Raw genomic sequence first — 26,416 nt, 5'->3', positions numbered from 1 at the left:
ATGTTTTCCTGGAGAGAAATAGTCATGTGACTAGGTACGTCACGTCATATGATCATGTATGTCATGCTCTGTGATGTGTATTTGTGGAAAAAGTGTTTCTATGTTGCTTTTGCAACACATTTCTATATCTAAACTTTTTAGTGAGTTTTTTGAAAATTCAGGTGTTTCCATTACCAGTTTTTATTACGCTATTTACATTTTGTGCATTTCCAAGGTTAATGGAAACGCAGGACCTTGTTTCAAATCAAAATATTTTAAAGCTTGGTTGCCCAATTCAGATCGTTCACAGTTGTAGTTTCTTTCTTTAGAAAAAAGTTTGGCTGCTCCTTGTTTCTGTGTCCTTGACTAATGACCTCCAAAGAATAGTCTTTAGACTGAGAATGAGCTGCAGTACTCATTTATTAGGAAGCCACTTCTCACCCACAAGTGAGGTGCCAAAGGCCATTTGGCACAGTTTTGATAATGTTTCAGAGAAGTTACTATATAAATATAACTCAATATCTCAGACTGCTGATCCATACCAAACACACCTTCAGGTAAAGGCTGCTCTGGCTTAGACGATCAAAGGCAAAGATTTTTAATTACTTGCCTTCCACAGAATAGAAAGGCAGGGATTTTTTCCTGCGGGTATCTTTCGACTTCTGTGTATGATGTTTTAATGAGCCCACTGCGAGACTGAATTGTGGCGGTTGTGTGTTTTAGAGCCTAATTTGCTTTTCTTCTGTTTTTTAGTGGATGGATTCTCAGACGACTTCCAGGCACATTTAGAGTTTTTTCCACATCAGCAATAATGTCAAAGATCTCCAAAGCAGCCAAGGCTGTGAAGAAATTGGACACAGCAAGTGTGATTCGAGCTATAGTCAGGTCAGGACAGGCAGCGCCTGGACCTCCACTTGGGCCCATCCTGGGACAGGTAAAATTACTCCATATTTAACATCTTGTATCTCCTCCTGGCTCTCAGTAACAGTGTATGCAGTTCTCTTTAAATGCCAGATTAGTCAAGCTTTGGCAAAGCAAATTTTACTTGATTTTACTTGTTTTACTAGCCAGTAACTCCACTAATAACTCGCCGTTGCCTCATTCTACATCGTCAAACACTTTCCTTCTACATCTTCTACATTTTACATATTTTGTAAACTAGGTCTTCAATCTCAATCAGTAGAGCAGTCTTAAGGACGGACTCTTCATTTTATGGATACACACATATGCATATATACGTATATACACATACATATGTATCCCACACCCAACATGAAATCATCATGGCGGCAAGGAAAACCTTCTGTTAAGCAGCAGGAACCTTGTGTGGATCCCATTCCTATGATGAACAGCCATCCACGTTATGCTGTGTTGGGTGTGTGCAGAGGAAAGGGTGGAGACAGAGTTGTTGAGACTCTGTAACTCCACACTGAGGATCCCACGGACCTGCAAGACAAAAGCCAGAAGGAGTACAGGAGCAAACACACAAGGGAAGAAGCAGACATAGAGGGAGTGTTAGAGAGAGGAATGGGACCCTCTCTAACCTAAATGACCTCTCTTAACTCTGTCTTATATTATATTTTATAAATAAATAAAACTAATTAAAACAGAACTAAGTAACTTTCACTTAGTGCTTCCCCTAAAGGTCCCTTTTGGTTATGACAGCAGCTACTGTTTCTCGCTTCAGTGAGATAGACAGTGGGAGGCTTTTTAAACGTACCGGGGCAAAATTAAAGCTGTTAATCTTGAATAAACCTACATTCTGTGTGAACTCATCCTTTAGTAACTTAGTAAGTTGAGCATTTATACCGTAAAAACGGGGCTGTTTATGATAAGGGAAGTGATCAGCCAGCTGTCTCCCCTGTCACCCTGTTACACACACACACACACACGTTCCCTGGTAATGACACCACTGGAGAGATGAAGTGACCAAAAAGCACCACTGTGTTCAAGTGACTCATCACGGGCGATTTAAGTGACTGCAGTCGCTACAGTTGCGTTCGGTGTGAACGCACCTTTAGTGTGTATACACCTTTTCGTGTGACGTCAGCACTTGACTAACCAACGCGCGCCGCCATTTTAACAGTGGTAATCATTTTCCTGACAGCCGCTATTTACCACTGATCTTGCAGTCTGGCTGATTTTTATTGTATAATGCCCAAATCCTACGTAGTATTTGTCTGTCATAACCTCGCCTGGCTGAAGGAAAACATAGCTTTTTACAGAATACAGACAGAAAAAGTCCAGAAACGTAAATTATGGATCCAAGCCCTGAGGTGAACAAACGTAGATGGAACTCCATGGAGCCCAAAATCAAAGTGGTCGTATGTTTGCAGTAGACATTTTGTTAATGGTAGGTTGTGTATTTTGGGGATCTAATTTCTTTCTGACTGATTTTATGACATTGATTATGAATTATCCTACATTTAAATTGTAATTTATTCAGTAATGATAGAAATGTTTATGGCTAGTATGTCTAACTTGAAGACAAGCAATGTGAAAATAACAGTAAATATGCAATGCGTTGACTCGTATATTAAATTAACAATGTGCTTCATATACCCATTTATGTTTTAATTTAGACTGTATTATTATTATTATATTATTAGCGGCGCTAGCCTAGCATAACCACATCACGTAACGAACCAATTATCATGATGACACAGGCCTATATAGACACAAAAACACATACATAAGCCTACCTTAAAGAATATACTGTATATAGATCCAAGCTTTTGTAAGTATTCATCTTCTCCATTGTGTAGACGCCAGGGCTGTTAATGAGCTAATCGTAAATAGCAGCTCATTGGAGATCTGGCCATGTTGTCGGGTCATTTTTCCATGAACCTTGAGGTGCTCTGTATGGACATGATTCCAAACCAACCAGATGTAACTTCCCTTCACATCGGTGCCAAGTCTTTGGCCCTAATCTGCTGAAATATTCGTACAAAATTGATTAAAACCTTTGTGTTGTCTGCGGTAAATAGTGTAAATAGCAGTTGTCATGCCAATGTAAACCCCTCTTAAAATGGCAAAGGGCGTTGCTAAGGCAAATGTCCCGGATGATGATGTCACCGCGAAAAGGTGTATTGGGCCGTCGTAAAGCAGTATGTGTTGTTACGAGAACGAGAACAGAGCTGCGAGACTGCCACCGGGTCGGAGGCAGGGAAAGTTGCAAGTGCTGTTCTTTGGCCAGAGACAGCAGGAGGGATGAAAGACCCCCTGATCACCCTATAAACACTTGTATTACCCTCAAAGGCACTACGAGGAGGATTTATTAAGGTGAAAAAGTTACTTAGTTCTGCTTTAAATTTCAAGAAGTATAATAACCCTGACACACACTCACTCACTCACTCACTCACTCCATTGTATAAACTACATTTGTTCTTGCTTGTTTATTGGTTCTGTGGCAATAAATTTGATTAGTTTGAAAGCAGTTCTGTGACTGCAATTTTCCTACTTATTTGTTAAAAGCTACATAAACCCTGTTTTTGGTGTACGTTTATTTTGGAGTTGTAGCCCCCCCAGAGAAAAATGCACCAGCCGCAACTGCATCTGGATACATGTAGGAATGGCCAACTCAACTATTGCCCTCACAGGTTTTTTGCCCAAAACACTGATATCTGTATTTGGCAGGGCCTGTATGTACACACACGTCTTATTCTCTACAAACCAGGTATTGAAATAGAACTGTCTGTGAAGGCTTTCTCTTATAATCATGTGTACTACTTTGTGCAGCAAGACAGCAGAGGTTGTCATATATTTTTTATTGCTTTGGGATGCAAACCACAACTTTCCACCCCAACAATAATAATAATAATGCATCAATTTTTTATAACGCTTTTTTTGGACACTCAAAGATGCTTTACAGAATTAAGTGATCATTCTTTCACTCCACACTTAGTGGTGGTAAACTACTATTGTAGCCACAGCTGCCCTGGGGCAGACTGACGGAGGCGAGGCTGCCAAAGTGCGCCATCGGCCCATCCGACCACCACCATCACTCACTCACACATTACATTTACAGTATACTAGGCAATGTGGGTAAAGTGTCTTGCCCAGGGACACAATGACAGATACCACTGAGGTAACTAGTTTGATATAAACTCAGAGAATTCTGATAGAAATTCAGAATAAGGGCCTGGAGGACGGTAAATTATCGCAAATAAGACTGGCTGGCAGGTTTTTGATTTGGTATGAGATAAATTTAGAACCAGGCTTTCAAAGGAAGTGTAGTTGGCCTTTGGTTTAGGATGGATTAGGAGAGAGGAATGATAAATAGCTGCTACACCACCTCCACGGCCTATGTCTCGTGGCATATGAGTATTTAAATGACTGGGAGGAGTGGCTTCATTTAAACTAACATATTCATCTTGATACAGCCATGTTTCGGTTAAACAGAATAAATCAAAGTTATTTTCTGAGATAAGGTCATTTACTAGTAGAGATTTGGATCTCAGTGATCTAATATTTAATAGAGCACATCTAATGGTTTTATGTTTTGGTGTTTCTAGATTTGAGATTTTAATTTTTTTCAGATTTTTATAATTGATAGCTCTTTTATTTGATTTTATGTTAAAATCATTGTGAAATATGGGTCGAGGGACAGACACCGTCTCCATAAGAAAACCATTACATGTGTGCAGATGTCCACGTCAGGCCTACTAGGAGAGCACTGGGAATCATTAGATTGTAAATGATCAATAAACCAACATGAACCCTCAAAAAACCCTGATGTCTTAATAATAATAATAGTCATAATAATAACACATTGCCAAATTATTGTAAAAAATTGCCTCAAATTAAGCGAGAGCTGCACAATTAATCTAATTTTAATCGTGATCACGATTTTGGTTCATTTTAAATTCTTGAAATAATTTTATTTATTTTTTAAATATAATTCAATTTTGAAGCTTAATTGTGTACAGTAACCTGTACACATGTTTGTTTAGAGGTAGTGCAATAAAAACACAGATTTTTCCCTAATTTGATAAATAAGTGTAATTAGAATTGTGATTACAATATTAATCAAATTTATCAAAATTATCATTTTGGCCGTAATCGTGCAAGCCCTTAATTAAGCTAAAAACTTAGTCATTTCTTTAAAGAAAATTGTGGTTAGAATGTATGCATCATACAGTTAAAACACTCTGCTTTTAATATTAGAACCTTATATTAAGCTAATCTTTCTTTGTCAGAAAAGGAAAAGTCTTCAATTCACCCCTGTAAATACTTCTGTTTTGTTGTAGCACTGATGTGTTGACGTTCATGAATTAGGAGCCTGGATGAGATGTTTATACTTATCATAAGAAGAACATTTTTTTTTAACTATTTTCTTATGATAAAAAAAGGTCTCTGAGTTCACATGTCTGCAGTGCCGCCAAAAGAGTCAAATAAAACTCTGGGATTCTTTAATCTTGTGCTATATCAAGATATTTTCCATAATTTCTGTTTATTTCTAATGAGCCATTGAGTAATTCTTTAGGTATTCTTATTCTAGACTGCTTTCAGGTAAAGGTCAGCCAGAAAACTATTTTTAATCTCAATTTTAGTTAAAACATTTACCTCAGTGTTTTCTTTTTTTTTATGTAACAAAAAAAACAATAATAATGATTCAAACCACCCAAATAAATATTTATTACAACTAATACAACTAACAAAACTGGAAAAACTCAATTAAAATTACTCTTGAATAATTGACATTTTCACAGATCAGTTTAAAGTCTCCATATGAGCCACTTGTGCTGCGTTCACTGTCCTCAGATCAGTTTAAAGACTCCACCTGAGCCACTTGTGCTGCGTTCACTGTCCTCAGATCAGTTTAAAGACTCCATCTGAGCCACTTGTGCTGCGTTCACTGTCCTCAGATCAGTTTAAAGACTCCACCTGAGCCACTTGTGCTGCGTTCACTGTCCTCAGATCAGTTTAAAGTCTCCCTGACTGGACACCGCACGAGGGCGCGGCAGAGATCCACCTTCTAGCTAACCGCTAATTGAACGTCCGTTCCGGTTTTTATTCACTTTTATAAACGGAGAGAAAGATTCATAATCATTTTGTAACTGTATAACAGAAGCTAATGCTAACTAAAAACTGCTTTTTGCCGAGTGCTTGTCTTAATGCACAGTTCGGATTTTTTCAAAAAGTATGTTTGTGTGGTCTTTCTTTCACATGTTAAATGCGTCTTCAAACAGTTTGGTTATAGCAAATATTTATATAATACATTTTATTACCTTCATTTTAGCACAACCCCCCCAAAAAAAATCTTAATTGCATCTAAGCACCGAGCTACAGAGTTGGTAGCATTTTGGTAACTATGCTAGTTGGTGTCACAGTGAAGGTCAGATGATGGAAGTGCTCAGTTTCCTGCCTGCATTAGTTTCTCCCTGCTTTTTCTGCAGCAACAGTGTTAGTTTTGGTCTGAATTTTGGATTTTATTTCCTTCATATTTTTAAAGAATTATTCCTCTATAAGATAACTAGATAGAAACTTTATTCATCTCCAGAAGGGTGTGTCTGCAGAGCCGGTGTCACGGTCTGAGTTCACATCGTACTGAGTTCCTCTTAAAATCTCAGTAGTGACTGCTACGTACTAAGATGTACCCGTACTGGGTTATACTGATTAAAAAAAAATAAAGTTACATTAGGTTAACTTTGATTTTTGATTTTTTTTTATTTATTTTTTTTTTTTACTGCAAAGTATATTATAATCATGTTTTTTTGGAAAATGAATTATTTATTTTCGTATGGAGTTTTATTATAATCATGTTTTTTCCAACATGTGCTTTATTTTTATCCAAACAAAATACAAGTAATAATAATTTTTAAAAAAACCCTGCATTATAAAACACATTTTTAATACAAACTCAATACATCTAATCATAAAAACTGAAAAGGAGCCATTCAGCACTCATCGAATAACATGAGCTTTGAACCTTAGCTTTGAAATCAAATTTTTTATCTCAGCACGGCGGAAGTAGAAAAAAGCTAAGCAGAAATAGCATAAATTGATAGCACCAGCTACAGGGCTGCACTCTTCTTCTATGGCTGCACGTTTACAGCACTTATTATACACAGAGCCACCCATACTTACGGTTTGATGTACAAAGTCCCTGCTAAATACACCAAATAATAAATTTTTACAAAAAAAAAAAAAAAAACAGAGCCCGAGCACTTATAGGGCTGTATCCTCACTTTCATAGACAATGCCACTTTAACTTATGGAGTAAATATAATTGAAATTTAAAAGGCTTATTCAAAGAGTATGCCCCTTTTATTTCTAACCCCAGTTAGTTTGTCTACAGAGCTGGAGTCTTCACTTTCAGGGTCAGAGAATTCTACACAAAGTACTACTCATAGTCTACCTAAGATTTTGAAGGTTCAATTCAGCGAAATAGTACTTATTATATCATACCTTGAATTTAGTAATTATCAGGTAAAATAATAATGGAATCATATGTAATGGCCTTTGTGGTTTATTTCAAACATGACAGTTTGAAATACAGGAAAGAGACAATACACAAGGACAACTCTGGAGTAGGTATATATTTATTTATACAATAATAAAAAAAATAAAAAAGAAGCCGAGCACACACTAAAACGATGACTCCCACTTAAACAAAAGAAGAAGACAGATATAGTAGATATAGCACTGACATATCTGATAAACTGTGCATATTTCACTTTTACCTGGTAAAATATTATTTTTCACATTTCATACCAATATACCCACTGTTAAAGTGAGCACCACCTACCGACTGAAAAGTGTCCCTTCTTTCCTCAGCTCTTTCTCAATCCCCTCACAAAATTTCTCCATTCGCTGTAATATTAGAAAAAAAATCACTGCATGGTTGACAGAAATAATGGTAACATGTGAAAAGGGTACATTCACTAACACTGGTACTCCTATATTAAAGATGTCAACTACTCGTATTTGTAATTAGTTAAAATAACAATAACATTTAGTTAACATCTAACTAAAAAGCAAGGGAGGTCTGTGTGTGTGCGTGTGTGAGTGCGTGTGGAGCAAATATCTCCCCGACGCAGTGCGAGTTCGACCTGAAACTTGGTCAACGGGTTCTAAATAACCCAAGTGTGTGTATCTGTTATTTTGGAGTAATTTGGTCATTTCAAAATGTGTATTTTAATTTTATTTCACTTCTGGACGGCCCCGAAATGAAACCTATTCAAATTTTGACCTCAGGGTGTGAGGGGGCGCTAGCGTACCATCTATATCTATTTCACTGCACAACTCCTCACACGAGCAAGAATCACGTGTGCGGCCAGAGCCAATCGCTGCGCTCACAGCCAAGCAGACACGGACTGTAAACACACGAGTGAGAGAGAGGGAGATAGTTTAGACCGAAACACGGGAGCTCTCTGAATAGATCATTTGAAACCGTCAGCCACTGGTGAGTCTTTTGCAGACACGTTTCCCATTGTATAAACCATATAACTGTTGTTCAATAACGCGCTGTTTCACTAGAGTCGGTATTGAACTCAAACTGTTCAATACTCCATCTGGAAAACTGCTGATTTTGTGTGGTGCCGTGCATGGAAGCTAAGCTCTGATCACTCGTTTCGAAGGAACAAAATGATTTTTGTTCTTTAAAAAGGCAGCCGAATTGTAGATAATACTTTAATTTACTTTCTCACTGATGTAGTTTGGAGGTTTATGTTTTGTTTTGCGCAGTTTTGTTACTTTTCTGATTGGCGCTACAATGTTTATGGAGTTTGGTTATCAGCGTCTCAAACATTTCATGGAACACACAGACACGGTATTTATTTATTTATTTATTTATTTATTTAAATATACTAAATGAGTAAAATAAAACACAAAAAAATGCACAAAAAGACAACTGAAAGAATAAAAAATATACGACTCCAAAAAACATACATTACAGAAAAATACAACAAAAATATGAAAATGACTCAAAATACACAAAACTAAATATTTATACAAAAAAAAAACACAAAATGACAACACAATCACACTAAAATGGCAACAAAAAAACTATAATTATACAAAAAATACACAAAAACACAACAGAAAGATACACAAATACACATAATGACTCCAAAAAACATACATTACAGAAAAATATACCAAACAAAAAAATATAAAAGTGAGTAAAAAAAAACAACAAACACATTTATCATGTTCATGTCCCATAGAACTAAACCAGGGAAATTGCACACGCTGTTTTATTTTGCACCCGAAAATAAACCCCTTTTCTTATTTGGGATGATGTAGTTTCAAAACGTTTGTTTGACCGTACTCTATTTAGACTGGACAGACCTCACCCGGAAGTGATTGACGGCAATGGCTGCTGTGTTGAAAGCTACACATTTCTCTGTAGCCCATGTGTGAGAGAAAAAACAAATTACAGAAACAAAAAACCAAACAACAACAATAATGTGAAAATGACTCAAAATACACTAAACTAAATACTTATCCAAAAAACATACATTACAGAAAGATACACCAAACAAAAAAAACAAACACATTTATCATGTTCATGTCCCATAGAATTAAACCAGGGAAATCGCACACACTGTTGTATTTTGCACCCGCATAACCCCTTTATAACACTACAGAGTACACCTCTTTGTACATCCAACCTTCAAACACATACTCATTTGGCCATAATTAACTCTACTTAAGCACCCACATGAATGCATACTTCCGACTGGCACTGTACTAGTTTTAAAAAAATACATCATTTAGCCTTACATTCGATGGTAAGCCAGACCACTGAGGTATAGCCGCTCAGCCTCTTGCAGGGACAGATTTTCCTGCACAGACAGGCCATATCTGATGACCTTTCAAAAGAAAATGGTTAATTTTTTTAACAAAATAATTTACATACACCATTTTACAGCAGAGCAAACCATGTTAGACAAGTACGTACCAACATTAAGGTGGGCTATTAACTGGGCTATTAACTTAGCCTTTAAAAGTGCAGTAGCACAAATATCTATAATAATATTACATGTTGCAGCCTGCCTCCAGAAAAAGAACACCACAGATGAACTGGACTTCATCTGTGAAGCTCAGTTGTGTCGGAGTTCTGTACAGTACAGTCTTTAGGAAGGCAAAGAGCTTGTCCTGTTGTTCCTCACTGTGCAGGTAGATGGGCATTTTGGAAGAACTCTGATGAACCAAAGTAGTGAGTTTGCCATTGAGTATGTCCTAAGGGAAAACCAAGGCTCAAAAACCTTGAATTTGGGGAACTTTGGTTTTCTGTTAAAACAGCCACAAAATGTTATGTCCACTGATAATATCAGCAACAAAGACCCTAAGTGAATCTTTTCTGAGTTAGTCTGCAATGATGAGAATACAGGAACATTTTTAAAATACCACCAAATGCTGTTCAGCTTCCTTCGACTGGACAATGAAGTTTACCAGCCTGGTTTTCTTTGCAGTGCGGTCAGTGGCCGCCTGCATGTGGAGCAGAACTTCTTCAGTTATGGCACTCTGCCTTGGCACTCGGTAAAACGGTTTCAGGTTTCCCTGAAGCAAGCTTCTGGCTTCAACAGTCCAAAAAGCGAACCTCTGGCCATGCCTTTCAAACAATAACGATCAACTAAGGTATTGAATGGGAAAAAGCTAATGCATTCAGGGATCTACACTAACTTCTGCAGTGGTGACACTGCAGAATTTGGTCGCACCTTTTTTTTTCTTTTTTTTGAGCAGGGGTGGGGGAGTGTACAGCATAGCCATGCATGCTAATGAATAATTGACTTAACTGGCGTACTGTAGTTTTGTATGAAGTAAAGACTGACAATGACGCGAGATATATTTGCTAAATGTTTTAGTGTCGATATTAAGTTTTACTGCAACAAGCAGTGGCTGAAATAACAGGTAATTTATTTTATATAATTTTAAAAGAAGACATAACAATTTTTTTTAAATAACAGCAAAGCATAACAACTGGTTACATGTGTTCATTTTTTTTGTTTTGCAGAAATGCTGAACTTGAATTAACTTAACAGTAGCAAAAGTAATTTAGCATCTGCATTGCTTCACCCCATGGAATTAAATTCAGAGGCTCTTATAGTGGGGTCTCCTAACCCTCTTCCCCTGGTCAGGGGTCTGCAACCTTTACTCTACAAGGAAACATTTAACCTCATCTCACCTGGATTAAAGTCCTCCTGGAGACTGTTTTTTTTTTTTTTTAAAGCTATAGAGGGCCATTGCATCGCTGCGCTCAGCACGTTCTTCCTTTTAACTGCTGCTCTCAATATGAGCGCGCACTCACCGTTATTCCTGGCTCCGTTCATAGCGGACTGTACACACTCCAAAAGAGCACATTGGTGTTTATACTCGGTGCATTCACCGTTGCATTACCCGCAGCCATGTTGCGTGAGCGTGCACCGTCTGCTCACCTGGAGCACTGCGGTCAAACCAGCCTCCACTCAGAAAATCTCGATCAACCTAGCAGCCAGCCAATTTGCAGTGCCTGTTTATAGACGGTTTTACAGTAATCTCGCAGAGAGGGAGAGAGAAAGAGAAGTCTACTCTGTGGGAGTGACAAAGCGCTAAGCCGCTCCGTATAAAATAATGTCACCCAATACGAACTCGCATTGATGCGACCAGATCAAATTTTCACTCGCACACACTGAAAACATTCTCGCATATGCGACCATTTTGACCGCAGTCTCGAGCCCTGTACATTGGTGAAAAAATTGACAAGAACAAAATACTCTCAACAAAGAATGCATGACAGTCTGTGGTGACGCTGTTGTTGTTGGCTTACGCGTGCTGTGCGAGTGGTGGCGTGGGGCCTTGGGGTTGGGGTCGGTGGCGGGATGCGCTGGATGCTCGGCTGCTTGGGGCTTCCTCGGATGTGTGTGTGGGGGGCGGTGGCTGCCTCTTGGCCTGGGATCTTGGGGGCGTCTCGGGGGGTTCTCAGCCATGGGGGGGTGGCCTGGGGCTCCCTGGCCCTTGCTCTTTCTGCTGGCCTGGCTGCATCTGCGGGCCTGGGGCAGTTTCTGGGTTTGCTGTAGCGGTTATTGCACATATACTGGTATACGATGCACTGGCACGCCTTGGGATGTGGGATAAAACTTATACTGGGCTCAACTTTAGACACGTTAATCCCAAAAACCTGCTTTAGGTATTGCCACTCACTCATTCCCCCTGTCCACAGCCACCAACTTTATAGCTAAGCTTCACACTTATCACTATACTGGCTTGATTACACAACATAAAAAGCACAATATGTTCTACAACTTCACATCTCACCCTCACTGTAAATAATCTATTCTTCCCCACCCTTTCTATTTCCTACCTGAGTCTCTCCTCCCTGCTCCCTTTCACCTCCCCCCCTCCACCTAGGTGTAACACTGCTCTCCCTTTTTATATCCTCCCTATAATAAAAGATTTCTTACCTTTCCTTGGAGAGGGCTGGTGATGGTCACAATTAAGCAATAAAATAAGTCAATTTATTTTATTGCAATAACAAAACATGCATTGCTGTCTCATATTGATTGCACTTCTTGTAGTGTTGACCTTTGACAGCATATGCAGACAAGTAAAAAAAAAAATAAAAATGAATATGAACATGGCAAACAGTGTCTCATCTGTGGACCTGAAAATGTATTCGGCATCACCAAACCCAGACTCATGTTTTGTGTACTGTGTGAGTCTAAAAACAGCATCTCTCTCAGAAGGGGCCTCTTGATCTATATTTTGATAATAGGTAAAAAAGGCACAGAAGTTAAAAACTAATTAGTGCACGGAAGTAGTACAGGAGTGCACTTTGCTGTAATACACATAATTTGAACATATTACCACAACATCTAGTATCTTGAGCAGTGTCATTTAATTACACAGAGAACGTAGTGATCTGACCCATTTTCCCCAGTTCATGCTGGAAAGACTAAGAAGTCTTTCATGTCGGCATCCTCCTAACATAAATGAAACGTCATTACTGGTTAGCACATTTGTACAGCAGGAAAAATAATTCGGTATTTTATTTACCAGTACAATGCCTGTCGGAAGTGTGCATTCATGTGGGAGTATAAGGGGTATATTTGCGGGTCCAATTTTCCTGGTTTAATTCTATGGGACATGTGCATGACTTCATCATCACTTTTATATTTTTTTGTTTGGTGCATATTTCTGTAACGTATGTTTTTTGGAGTCGTGTATTTGTGTATCTTTCTGTTGTCTTTTTGTGCATAAATGTTTCCTGTTTTTTTATTTAAATTTTTTTTGTAATGTATGTTATTTGGAGTCATGTGTATTTTTGTATCTTTCTGTTGTGTTTTTGTGCATTTTTTGTATAATTGTTTTGTTGCCATTGTAGTGTGATTCAGGAGTCATTTTGTGTATTTTTAGTATAAATATTTAGTTTTATGTATATTTAGTATAAATATTTAGTTTTATGTATATTTAGTATAAATATTTAGTTTTATGTATATTTAGTATAAATATTTAGTTTTGCGTATTTTGAGCCATTTTCATATTTTTGTTGTACTAGTACAGTGCTCGTCGGAAGTATGTATTCCGACGTATTCACATGGGAGCATAATGGGTATATTTGCAGGTGAAAAATGTGGGTGCAATTTTCCTGGTTTAATTTTATGGGACATGTGCATCACTTCATCATCACTTTTATATTTTTTGTATGGTGTATTTTTCTGTAACGTATGTTTTTTGGAGTATTGTGTATTTGTGTATCTTTCTGTTGTCTTTTTGTGCATAAATGTTTGCTGTTTTTTTATTTTTATTTTTTTTGTAATGTATGTTTTTTTGGAGTCGTGTATTTTTGTATATTGTATTGTAGTATGAATCAGGAGTAATTTGGTGTATTTTTCTGTAAATGTATGTCTTTTTTTAAGTCGAGTACAGTGCCCGTCGGAAGTATGTATTCATATAGTGGGAGCTTAAGAAGAGTTGTCAATTATGGGCATCATAATAACAACATACTCTGTAGCATTATAAAGGGGTATATTTGCAGGTGCAAAGTAAAATAGCGTGTGCAATTTCCCTGGTTTGATCCTATGAGACATGCGCATGATAAATGTTTTTTTTTTGTTTTTTAACTAGGGATGTAACGATTCACTCAACTCCCGATATGATTCGATTCACGATACTGGGTTCACGATATGATTCTCTCACGATTTTTTCATTTACAAAATGGGACTGTAGACAAATTTTTTTTTTGGGAAAAAATTAGAAAATACTGTATTATTTTCCTTTTATTTTTCCTTGTCAAAAGAATTCCTTGATAAACTATTCAAAACAATGCAATTTAACTAAAAATAAATCTTGAATTAAATAAATAAAGGAATAATACAAATGAAAATGAAGCCTATTAATTTAAATTCTGGTTCTATAATAAACAATGCAAAACTGCATAATCGTTTTTCTTTTAAAAGTGCAACTGAAAATGTATTTTGAGCCTTAACAATTGGACTTTAAAAAAAAAAAAACGTCATTGCACTGATTTACGTCATATTTGTTTGGACCAGCAGAGGGCGCTGGTAACACAGTGGTCGGTTGGCATGCAGATATTCTAGCAGTGAAGAAGAGAAGCTATGCTAGCAGACAAAGCTAATAGAAAAACGTGACTTTTGCAGATATTCAAGTAATATTACAGATATTCTTTCGGTGCTAAAGGGGTAATGAATCATTTATTAACATATTTAAGAGTAGAAGGCAGCCAGAAAGAAAGTATTAGCAGACTCCGCCCGCCGCCAACACTTCCGGATAGCGCCCTCTGCTGGTTAAAAAAAGTACTGCGATTCAATTGTCAAAAAATCGATATCAACCGTGATACCTATGAATCGATTTTTAACTGCCTTACGATTAATCGTTACATCCCTAATTTTAACTCATTTCTATATTTTTTTCGTTTGGTGTTTTTTTCTGTAATGTACAGTGCCCGTCGTAAGTATGCATTCATGTGGGATTATAAGTATTTAGTTTAGTCTATTTTGAGTCATTTTCATATTTTTGTTGTCGTTTGGTGTATTTTTCTGTCTTTTTGTGTAATTTTTGTATAAACATTTAGGTTTGTGTATTTGAGTCATTTCATATTTTTTGTTGTTTAGTGTGTGTGTGCCTGCCTAACTTTCACTAAACTTATCTATTTTCAGTAGTTAGATGTAGTGGCAGGTGTGTCGTGAGTGAAGCGACAGTAATCATCAGGCGGGCTTCACTATGTAGCACCGTTTACTGATCTGACTCAACACTGCAGTCACTGCCACCCAATGGACGGGTGTCGTGACACAGACTGTAACCGGACTAAATGGTGGTCCGTTACACACACACACACACACACACACACGGTGATCAATAGTGAAGCGCACCTGATCGGTGTGTGTAAGTATGTGACTCTCTACCTTGGACACAAATCTCCATTGACTCTCTCACACACGCGCGCTGCTGATAAATGTGCAGCTTTCAACACAGCAGCCATTGCCATCAATAACTTCCAGGTGAGGTCTGTCCGGTCTAAATAGCGTACGGTCTAACTAACATGAAAATAAACGTTTCGAAATGTCATCACCAAATAAAGAACAGTAAAAAAGTATTTTTCCTCAAAAGGGAAAAGAGAAGTCCACGGGAGCTCATGCACACTCCGGAAGTGAGTTGTGCAGTGAAATAGATATAGATGGTGCGCTAGCGCCCCCCTCACACCCTGAGGTCAAAAGCTGAATAGGTTTCATTTCGGGGCCGTAGATATCACGTGGCCGCATCTAGTGGGCGGGATTGCACTACAGGTTGGATGACAGCGATGGAGAGGATAAATACATTTTCACAACTTTCTTTTGAAGAAAAGCGACAGCTTTTAAAAGATGGGAGACCAACACCTGAGCTACCAGACCTTCAGCAAAAGAAACGTCAGAAAAGTGTGCGGACTTTCCAAAGTGAATGGTACAGATGGAAGGAATGGCTTTGTGGATGCGCCTCATGGAACCTGTTCTGCTTCTTGTGTTTGCTGTTTGGCAGCCGTGGCATCACCGACAAGGTCTGGTCTGCTGAAGTTGGTGTTGACCATTCCAGCCACCACAACATCGGTGGAGAGGTCATTTTTTGCTTTAAACGCAACAAAACTTACAGCCGCAACAGAACAGAGCAAGGAAGACTTTCATCACTGGCTCTCATATCCATTGAGAAAGAGAGACTCATAAAGCTGAAGGCCAAGACAGCAGACTTTTACACTGCTGTGATCGACATCTTTGTCCAGAAAGACAGGCGCATGGACTTCATCTTCAAATAAAGTAAGTCTAAAGTTTAATCTCTCTCTCTCTCTCTCTCTCTCTCTCTCTCTCTCTCTCTCTCGTGATTACAGCGGTGGTCATTGTGCGAGCTGAATGGTGTGTGTATATGGTAAAATATGGTGTTTATGAAAAAATAACAACGTAAATAGCATGACGTAAGAGGAAGAGGTGCTGCACATTTTGAATATGTGCATAAACTTATTGTTGTAAAGGTTGAATTTGGGGTGCAGACGTGGTTTCAGCACCGCAGACAGCTCCGTCGTCTGAGTCGTTGTCATTTTTTCCGTGTTTCCAACACAAACAACGGATGCGCTGCTGTGACATGATATATATCTTATTGGGAGAGGAGGCTATATTGAAAATTGCTATTGCTGTCTCATAATGATTGCACTTCTTGTAGTGTTGACCTTTGACAGCATGTGCAGACAAGGGGAAAAAAAAAGACAGGAGAAAAAAAAGAAAGTCATTTGTGGTCTTGATTTGCAACGCCGTGCCTACCCAACCTTAGTGGTCACGGCACGTCACTGATATATATATATATATATATATATATAGTGTGTGTGTAAAAGTAGCTCAGTTAAATAAAAAGTATTTGCATGAAAAAACCCTCCAACATAATTTGTTTTGAAACTTTTGAAACATTGATTCAAGACATTTTAATGACAATTAAGGCCTTATTTTTAGATTCATGAATTGAATGCATTTTAAGACTTTTTAAGGATCCACAGGAACCTTGTACCAGACCTGGAAGTCTAACATCCAGGCATTTGACTTTTTGGCCGACGCGACTTATGTGAGGATTTTTCCAGTAAAAGAGTAAAATTCTTGGAAAGCGACTTATATACAGATGTGACAATAGCTCTATTCCATATTTACAGAAAACCCTCAAAATTGAATTTAAAACCTGTATAATGTCTACAACGTTTTGCCATTTGGCAGAGGGGTGTGCCAACACAAGGATAATATTATCAAATGAGGACAAATGTCCAAAATAATAAAGCATTACTACTTCACAGAGTGACTGAGGTCAATCTTTAGGGATTAATGTGTTTTACCTGCCCAAAGGCAGGGGAACTATGACCTTTACAAAATATCTTTATATCGTATAAGGAAAACATTTGACTTTGTAGTTAAAAGATTTTTAAAAAACCCTGAGGCTTCAGCTTGATTTGCATTTGTTGATCTAAACCTGCAGCACCAAAAAAATAAAAAACTCTACAAAACTTATAAAGCAGTGGTCACCAACGTATCTAGATCTATGAAACATTCTCTGTTGATCCTAAATGTATTGTAAATAATAGACATAAACTACATCCAGGCTGATTAAAGTTTTGCATGCACCTCTTTCTCTCTCGATCCACTGCTTGTATTTTTAAGCGTTAGTGGCTGCATTAAATTGACCAATTGGATCAATGAATGATTCAGACACATTAACTAAGGCTCAACCAGGCAGTGTTGTTTTCAGCAGCCATCTTAGTTTTAGTCTTATTGGTTGAGAATGTTCTTAGTTCTATCTTTTTATATATTAATGCAACTTGAATGAAACATGAGTGGATAAGCATAACAACTGATATGATCCATTTGTCTACCATTAACAGAATTGTTACGACTGAGGTCGTATATGTGAGTGTGTCTGTCTATGCTGTGTGTGTGTGTGCTTTGGTGGGTGTGTCTTGTCAGCCTATCATCTGGGATTCATTCCACCTGCGGAGGAAGGGATAGAGTGACGGGTCCCTTCCTGATTGGTCAAACCTTCACAAGCCGACCAGTCAAAAAGGAGGAGACAACGCTACCTGACGGGGCGCGGCGGGGCAGAGAGAGGCGCATCGTGTCACTCTTCACTGGTCTCATCCATCGGAGCAGACAGCAGTCAGGAGTGTGGGACAAGTTGTGAGAGACTTTTGAGCGGCCATATTTTCTTTGTGTTTATTTTGGCCCACAGCTCCCTCCTTTAGTTAATTCTCTTTTGTGTTATAGAAAATTGTGAATAAATAATTGGAAACTTAAGTTTTGTCGATGTGTCTGTTTGAGACCAGGAAAAGGTGGCACACCGTCATCTTACGGTCCAGTTCTCCTAGGCTGGGCCGTAACATGAATTGGGGGCTTGGCCGTTAGTTTTTTTCTCCCTTCGAATTTTTTAGGCGCAGTGGTGAAGTTTTTTTTCTGGTTGGTATTTTTCTCTTTAGTGTGGGAGGAATTTAGGAAGGGAAATGGCAGATTTCTCTCTTGGGAGAAATTTGATAAATGTAAAAAAGTTGATTTATTAATGATTGCAAATCAGTTTAGTTTTAATGTGTCCTATCAGGCTCGAAAAGCAGAGATGCAGTCTGTGTTGGCTAAACAGCTGGTTGACGCTGGTGTGCTTCCTGCACGGGGCGGTGTGAGTGAACCGGTCGGCGGCGCACGCCAGGTGGATGCAGCGGAACCGATGGGTCCCGCTGAGTCCCCGTCTGGTGTTGACCGAAAATCGGCCGTGACATTTCTGACAGGGATGTCTGCAGAAGATCTCCGCCTGACCCTGGCGATCAAAGAGGCGGAAGTGAGACACCAAGAGCTGGAGGTGCAGACAATGCAGCTCCGCCTCCGAGCTATGGAGCTGGAGAGGAGCCAGCCTCCCGTCTCCATGCCACAGTCCAGCCCGCACAGTGCACCTGTTTCTTCAGGTGGGTTTGACATGAGCCCACACATTTGGTCTGGTTCCTCCGTTCAGTGAAGCGGAGGTTGACTCGTGTTTTAGTGCTTTTGAGCGCATAGCTGCAGCTCTCCATTGGCCTGCAGAGTTTTGGTCTTTGTTACTTCAGTGTAAACTTGTGGGAAAAGCACAAGATGTGTGTGCTAGTTTATCCTTAGAGCAGAGTTTAGATTATCAAACGTTAAAGAAAGCTGTGTTACAAGCATATGAATTGGTGCCTGAGGCATATAGACAGAAGTTTAGAAAAGTTGACAAGTGGTGTCAGGCAACTAACGTTAGAACTGTGGAAGACATGCATGAATTAATTTTGCTTGAAGAATTTAAGAAATGTCTACCGGAGCGCATCGTGGTTTATTTAAATGAACAGAAGGTCGCCTTTGTTACAAAAGCAGCTGTTTTAGCTGATGAGTTTATTTTAACTCATAAGAGTGTGTTTTCGTGGCCATCCTCTCGCAGTCCAAATGTTGTGTATGAGCGGAAAAATAGGTCACCGAAGCTTGAGCGTAAAAATGTTTCCACGGTTAACAGTGACAGCCGTGAGTGTTTTTACTGTCGTGAGGCGGGTCATCTGATCGCGGTTTGTCCTCTTCTTAAAAAGAAAAATTCAACCAAGTCTAATAAACCACCTGCGGGGGTGTGTCTTATTAAAAGTGTTCCATCGCCTGCTGTTTAAACCTTCTGAGATTGACGTTTGTTTTAAGCCGTTTGTTTCAGAAGGTCTAGTTTCTGTGTCAGAGGAAGGAAAAGAGAAAATTCTGATCAAAATTCTTCGCGATACTGCTGCTTCTCATTCAATGATGCTGGCTGATGTCCTGCCATTATCCAGTGAGACGTCATGTGGCTCTGATCTGTTAGTGTGGGGCATTGGTATGACTGTGCTGAGAACTCCACAACACATGGTGTTTTTAGAATCACCGCTAGTGACAGGGCAGGTTAAAGTAGCTGTGTGTGACTGGGGTCTCGTTCATTTTAGGTAATGATTTGGCAGGAGGAAGCGTTTTTTCCAACCCTGTCGTTGCGGACATTCCAGTCTCTGTTTCGTTTGAAGCCACTCCTGCCGACCCTTCCACCCCAGATCTGTTTCCTGTGTGCGCTGTGGCACGCGCACAGGCTCGGAAACTTGCCGATATTGACTTGTCTGAGTCGTTCATGGTAAAATTGGATGAAAATGTTAAATTTGATTGTGTTGAGCCTGTTGTAAAACCTGAAAATCAGTCTACTTGTCATAATGAAAGTTCATTGTTCTCTGATGAAGCACTGAAGCTGAATGTAAATCGTGAAATGTTGATTTCTGCACAGAAAAGCGATCCCACGTTGACTTTGTGTTTCTCTTCTGCCACAGTCTCTGCTAGCACATTTCCAGCTTTCTTCTTAGAAAATGGGGTCCTGATGAGGAGGTGGAGACCTGATACGGATGAGTTACGTGCTGTAAATCAGGTAGTGGTGCCAACTGAATACCGGCCCCAAGTTCTTAACCTTGCACATGATTGCACCTTGGTATTAAAAAAATGTACCAACGTGTGTTGCGAAATTTCTTTTGGCCAGGTTTGAAAGCAGATGTTGCTATATACTGTAAATCGTGCCACACATGTCAAATTGCTGGAAAACCAAATCAGCCTGTTCCACCAGCCCCTTTGCATCCAATTCCTGTTTTTGGGGAACCGTTTGACAAAGTGATTTTAGACTGTGTAGGACCGTTACCAAGAACAAAATCTGGACATAAATACATTTTGACTTTAATGTGTTCAGCTACTCGTTTTCCCCATGCCATAGCTTTACGATCCATTAGAACCAAACCAGTAATAAAAGCCCTTGTACAGTTTTTTTCTACATTTGGCTTACCTAAGGAAATCCAGACTGATCAAGGCACCAACTTCACATCTAAGTTGTTCGCACAAGTAGTTAAAGAACTGAACATCAAACATAGAAAATCCAGTCCTTATCATCCGGAGTCTCAGGGAGCCTTAGAACGTTTTCATCAAACCCTTAAATCCATGTTGCGCAAATTTTGTTTGGAGAGTGAAAGAGATTGGGATGAGGGTTTACCTTTGTAAAGTAGCCAGAAATCTAGCCAGAAATCTATAAAACAACAAAAATACAAAAAATAAAAACCATTAAAAACAGTTGATACGCTCCCGCTGATGGCTGGGCTGATGGCTGCAGTTACACTAACCACTATGGAGTCTGATTTATAAATCCTGCCCTATGCTCCTTTAAGGATCCGTTGGAACCCTGTGAACATAATCTGTTTTTATTGGTACCCTTTGTTACAAAAAGTATTGATTGTGAATCAAGAATCAGTTTGAATCAAATCATCACCCCAAGAATCAGAATTGAATCAGAATTGAATCTTGAGTTGTTGGAAGATTAATTTCACATCATTAATAATTACTATCTAATCACAATATGGATCAATACAACATCCAAGTGTAATGAAAATAATGAATCAGACCAAATCTATACCGTAACAGCCCTATGTACTTAAAAATGAATAGTACGGACTCACCTTTCCCAGAGGGAAGCTGTTAAGGAAGGCTGGGGTGCGGTTTGTCAGCCCAAAGGTGAAGGCAGGGTAGCTGCTGCCAACTTTGAGCTGAGCTCCGCTGTACTGGGCTGTGATCTGGGTCTTGAAGGCTCGCCAGTTCTCTGGGTAGGTGAACAGAGTCTGAGAGGAGCAGGAAGACAGGGTTCAACATTTAAAACAAGCAAGGGTAAAAACTAAATCCAATGCATTAAAAATAAATATAATAAAAATCTAGACGGATGCATATTCAATCATCTTGCATTCTTTAAAATAACAGTCATTAAGGTTATTTAGCATCCAACAGCACCATGACTGAATGAATAAATGAACTGTTTGGTCATTCAATTCTAAAATGACTAAAAAGTGCAGCATCTATTGAATAAAAAACTAGCATACTTATCCATAATCCATACTGTTCATTATGAGATAGTTTTATTTGCTGGAAACTCTTGTAAAGGGAAATACTTAGAAAACCTTCAGAATAGCTTTAAAAATGGCTAATTATTAGCTGCATTTCTTATAGACTGTGGCTATTGATACGTTATATGTATCCATAGACTTCAACTCTATGCATACAAAGCCCCTCACTGGCCAGTTTAGGTCACGTGATAGATGCACTACGTGACTTAAAGGCTGCGTCCGAGTAATCCCTCCTATCTCCTTTCCTATCCACTTTTCTATAACCCCGTGGATGACGTCACAGGGTTAAGGAAAGGTGTTAGGAGAGGAGTTAGGAAAAGGTGATCACGTTTGTTTTGACGATCAGACGCACTTCCACTAGGTGATGTAATAATCCTACGGCCACGCCTCCTTTCATCATAAAATTCTAACGCTCTTTCATCATAAAAATCTAATGTTCTTTCGTCATAAAAATCTAATGTTCTTTCATCATAAAAATCTAATGTTCTTTCATCATAAAATTCTAATGTTCTTTCATCATGGCCACCACCTTAAACACTTTCAGGGGTTAAAGAAAAGACACTATCTCTAGACACTTTCTTTCTTATAAAACTCACACAAAAAACATTATTTTGGGCTAGTAATGTCTATTACAATGCTGCTCTGGCTATAGAGCCTTTATCCATATCCTTACAGTCTCTTCCTCAGTTTCAAGGAATCTCTCATTCCGGTATGAATTTTAAATTGTCCCTTTATGCAGATGATTTGCTTTTATACGTTTCTGATCCTACTCTTAGGGTTCCCTCGATTAAATCGTTGTTGGAAAAATTCAGTTTACTCTCAGGATACATAGTTAATTTACTTAAAAGTGAATGCTATCCAGTAAATTTGTTAGCTTTTGAGTTGAACCAGACAGATATTCCATTCAAACTTAGCCCCTCTGGATTTAAATATCTAGGAATCAACATCACCCGCACTTTACCTTCCTTATACACAGCTAATTTCACCCCATTGATTAACCAAATTAAAGCAGAATTTCAGAGGTGGGGCTCCCTGCCCTTATCTCTTTTGGGTCGAATAAACACAGTTAAAATGATATTTTTTCCCCGGTTTCTCTTTCTATTTCAATGTATTCCGGTGTTTTTGCTCAAAAAGTTTTTTAAGACTCTCAACCATCTTATAATATCTTTTTTGTGGGAAGGCAAGAACCCCAGAGTGAGGAAATCTCTATTACAAAAGATGACATTTAGTGGTGGGCTTGCTTTGCCTAATTTCCTACATTATTATTGGTCATCTCACATTCATAAATTGACCTATTGGCTCCGGTCACAAGACTTGTTGTGGTGCAAACTTGAACACTTGTGTTGTTCCTCATTATCACTGGAAGCTCTGTTGTGTTCTTCTCTTCCAATTAATCCCTCTAAATATACATAAAGTCCTGTGGTACAGTCCTCTTTGAAAATATGGTCACAATACAGGAACCATTTTAAGTTTCTTTCAGCATCAATAACAATGCCAATCATGAAAACTCATCTGTTTCCCCCCAGTCTCACTGACGCTACATACATGCAGTGGAAAAATGCTGGCATCAAAACTTTTAAGGACCTCTATAAAAATGGACGCTGCCTCATTGGTAGTAATTATGCCTGATGTAACAGTCCAGACATAAATCCACTATGAGGAGTAAAATGTGTGTGTGTGTGTGTGTTTGCATTATTTATTTTAATATATTTGATCTTCTGATGATAATATAACATACATTTAATCACAAAAGGCAGCTTCAAACAGATCAATGTTGACAGGTTGTCATGGCAACTCAGGCTAACATGGAAGCTCAATGTTGACAGGTTGTCATGGCAACTCAGACTAAAATGGAAGATCAATGTTGACAGGTTGTCATGGCAACTCAGGCTAAGATGAAAGCTGCAGAATCTACACCAATCTACACTCCGTACACCGTCAGAAACGAATAAAGAAGCTTTAATAACATCGATTAACGTTGACCAGCAGATGTCATCAGTGAGCAACGTTTGAGATCAAGGTGAGTTTTTAATAATAATGTCAACTTCAATGACTAATTTAGTGATTTTCCACAATCCAGTGTGTAAATACTGCTTGTTTTAATCTAAATGTATTTACATATATAGTCATAATCTTGTGTGAATGAGCTGATATTGTTAAGATCTTTGGAACGACTTTGTCATAGAAGCTCTATTTAAATCTGTTCGTTTTAACATTTAACATTTAGTCTGAATTGGATCATTATACACAGTGTGTGTGTGTGTGTGTGTGTGTGTGTGTGTTAGCGGCATATAATAACGGAATGTCTCACTGCATGTAAAGCTAGGGTTAAGAATGAATGAACCATTTGATTCCTTTTTTAGACAATCAACTTTTGCTTTTTAGAAAACGGAAATTGCATCTCAGGAAATGTGACTCGTAAATATAAAAATGAATAAAACACAAACAGAACAACAGAACTTTCTACTTCTGCCAAGTCCAAACATCGTCTCAGATATCTATAACTACATAGATATCTTTATTTGAGGAACATTGAAGATCACTTGAACTAAAGTTTAGACTTGGTGACGTGACGTTTTCCATATCTTTAACTTTCATTCTACCAAGTTCAAATGAGGTTTGAGATAAATGTGATGTTCATTTTGAAAAAAAAAAACATAGGATTGAAGAGCAGATATTTCTAACCAGTTTCCAGGTTAGAGATTAAATGTGTAAACAGTTTGCCATTGGTTTCCATCATCTACCACCCACCACTAAAAGTCATGTGATGTGTGATATCATCGAAGAAAGGTCTCTACTGTTCATGGGGAATGTTTTTTTAAATATAAATTAGCTGTGAATGGATTAAAAAAAAAACAATCGATTGCAAATCTGACTAAATAATCACAATTAATCACAACTTGTGAATTTCAATCATAAGTTACACTGAAATTACAATCAATCAATCAATCAATCTTTATTTGTATAGCGCCAAATCATAACCAATGGTATCTCAAGACACTTTACAGTAGAGCAGTCTTAAGGACGGACTCTTCATTTTCTGGATACACAGGTGCCCCCTCCTTCCTTTCTTTGGGAAGTGGTGGCCTAGTGGTTAAGGACGCTGGGCATGTAATCGGAGGGTTGCCGGTTCAAGCCTCACCTGGGCCATTACTGTGGGATGTTGAGCAAGTCCCTTAACCCCGAACTGCTCCCCAGGCGCCGCAAAATGGCTGCCCACTACTCCTCAGAGATGGGTTAAATGCAGAGGACAAATTCCATTAATGTAATAAAATTACATGGCCAATTAAAGGCGAAAGCCCCGATTTAATCTTAATCTTAATCTCCAAATCAGAAAAGGAGTTTATTTTTGGGTGCAAAATAAAACAGCATGTGCGATTTCCCTGGTTTAATTCAATGGGACATGAACATGATAAATGTGTTTGTTGTTGTTTTTTGTTTATTTACTTTTATTTTTTTTTTTGTTTGGTATATTTTTCTGTAATGTATGTTTTTTGGAGTCATTATGTGTATTTGTGTATCTTTCTGTTGTGTTTTTGTGCATTTTTTGTATAATTATAGTTATTTGTTGCCATTTTAGTGTGATTCTGTTGTCATTTTTTGTATAAATATTTAGTTTTGTGTATTTTGAGTCATTTTCATATTTTTGTTGTATTTTTCTGTAATGTATGTTTTTTGGAGTCGTATATTTTTTATTCTTTCAGTTGTCTTTTTGTGCATTTTTTTTTTTTTTTTTACTCATTTAGTATATTTAAATAAATAAATAAATACCGTGTCTGTGTGTTCCATGAAATGTTTGAGACGCTGATAACCAAACTCCATAAACATTGTAGCGCCAATCAGAAAAGTAACAAAACTGCGCAAAACAAAACATAAAGCTCCAAACTACATCAGTGAGAAAGTAAATTAAAGTATTATCTACAATTCGGCTGCCTTTTTAAAGAACAAAAATCATTTTGTACCTTCGAACCGAGTGATCAGAGCTTAGCTTCCATGCACGGCACCACACAGAATCAGCAGTTTTCCAGTTGGAGTATTGAACGGGTTGAGGTCAAAACCGACTCTTTTGAAACAGCGCGTTATTGAGCATCAGTTATATGGTTAAAACAATGGTAAACGTGTCTGCAAAAGACTCACCAGTGGCTGACAGTTTCAAATGATCTATTCAGAGAGCTCCCGTGTTTGAGAAGCTAACGATAGCATGGTGGAGGAGCAGTGGCCGCACACGTGAGTCTTGCTCGGGTGAGGAGCTGTGCAGTGAAATAGATATAGATGGTGCGCTAGCGCCCCCTCACACCCTGAGGTCAAAAGATGAATAGGTTTCATTTCGGGGCCGTCCAGAAGTGAAATAAAATTAAAATAAACATTTTGAAATGACCAAATTACTCCAAAATAACAGATACACACACTCGGGGTATTTGGAACCCATTGACCAAGTTTCTGGTCGAACTCGCACCGCGTCTGGGAGATATTTGCTCCACACACACACACACACGCACGTACACATCCACACACACACACACACACACACTCACAGACCTCCCTTGCTTTTATAGGTAGATACTCACT

Source organism: Gouania willdenowi, chromosome 10 (genome assembly GCF_900634775.1).
Source record: "Gouania willdenowi chromosome 10, fGouWil2.1, whole genome shotgun sequence".
Lineage (NCBI taxonomy): Eukaryota > Metazoa > Chordata > Actinopteri > Blenniiformes > Gobiesocidae > Gouania > Gouania willdenowi.
Note: the sequence above shows the minus strand (reverse complement) of the source record.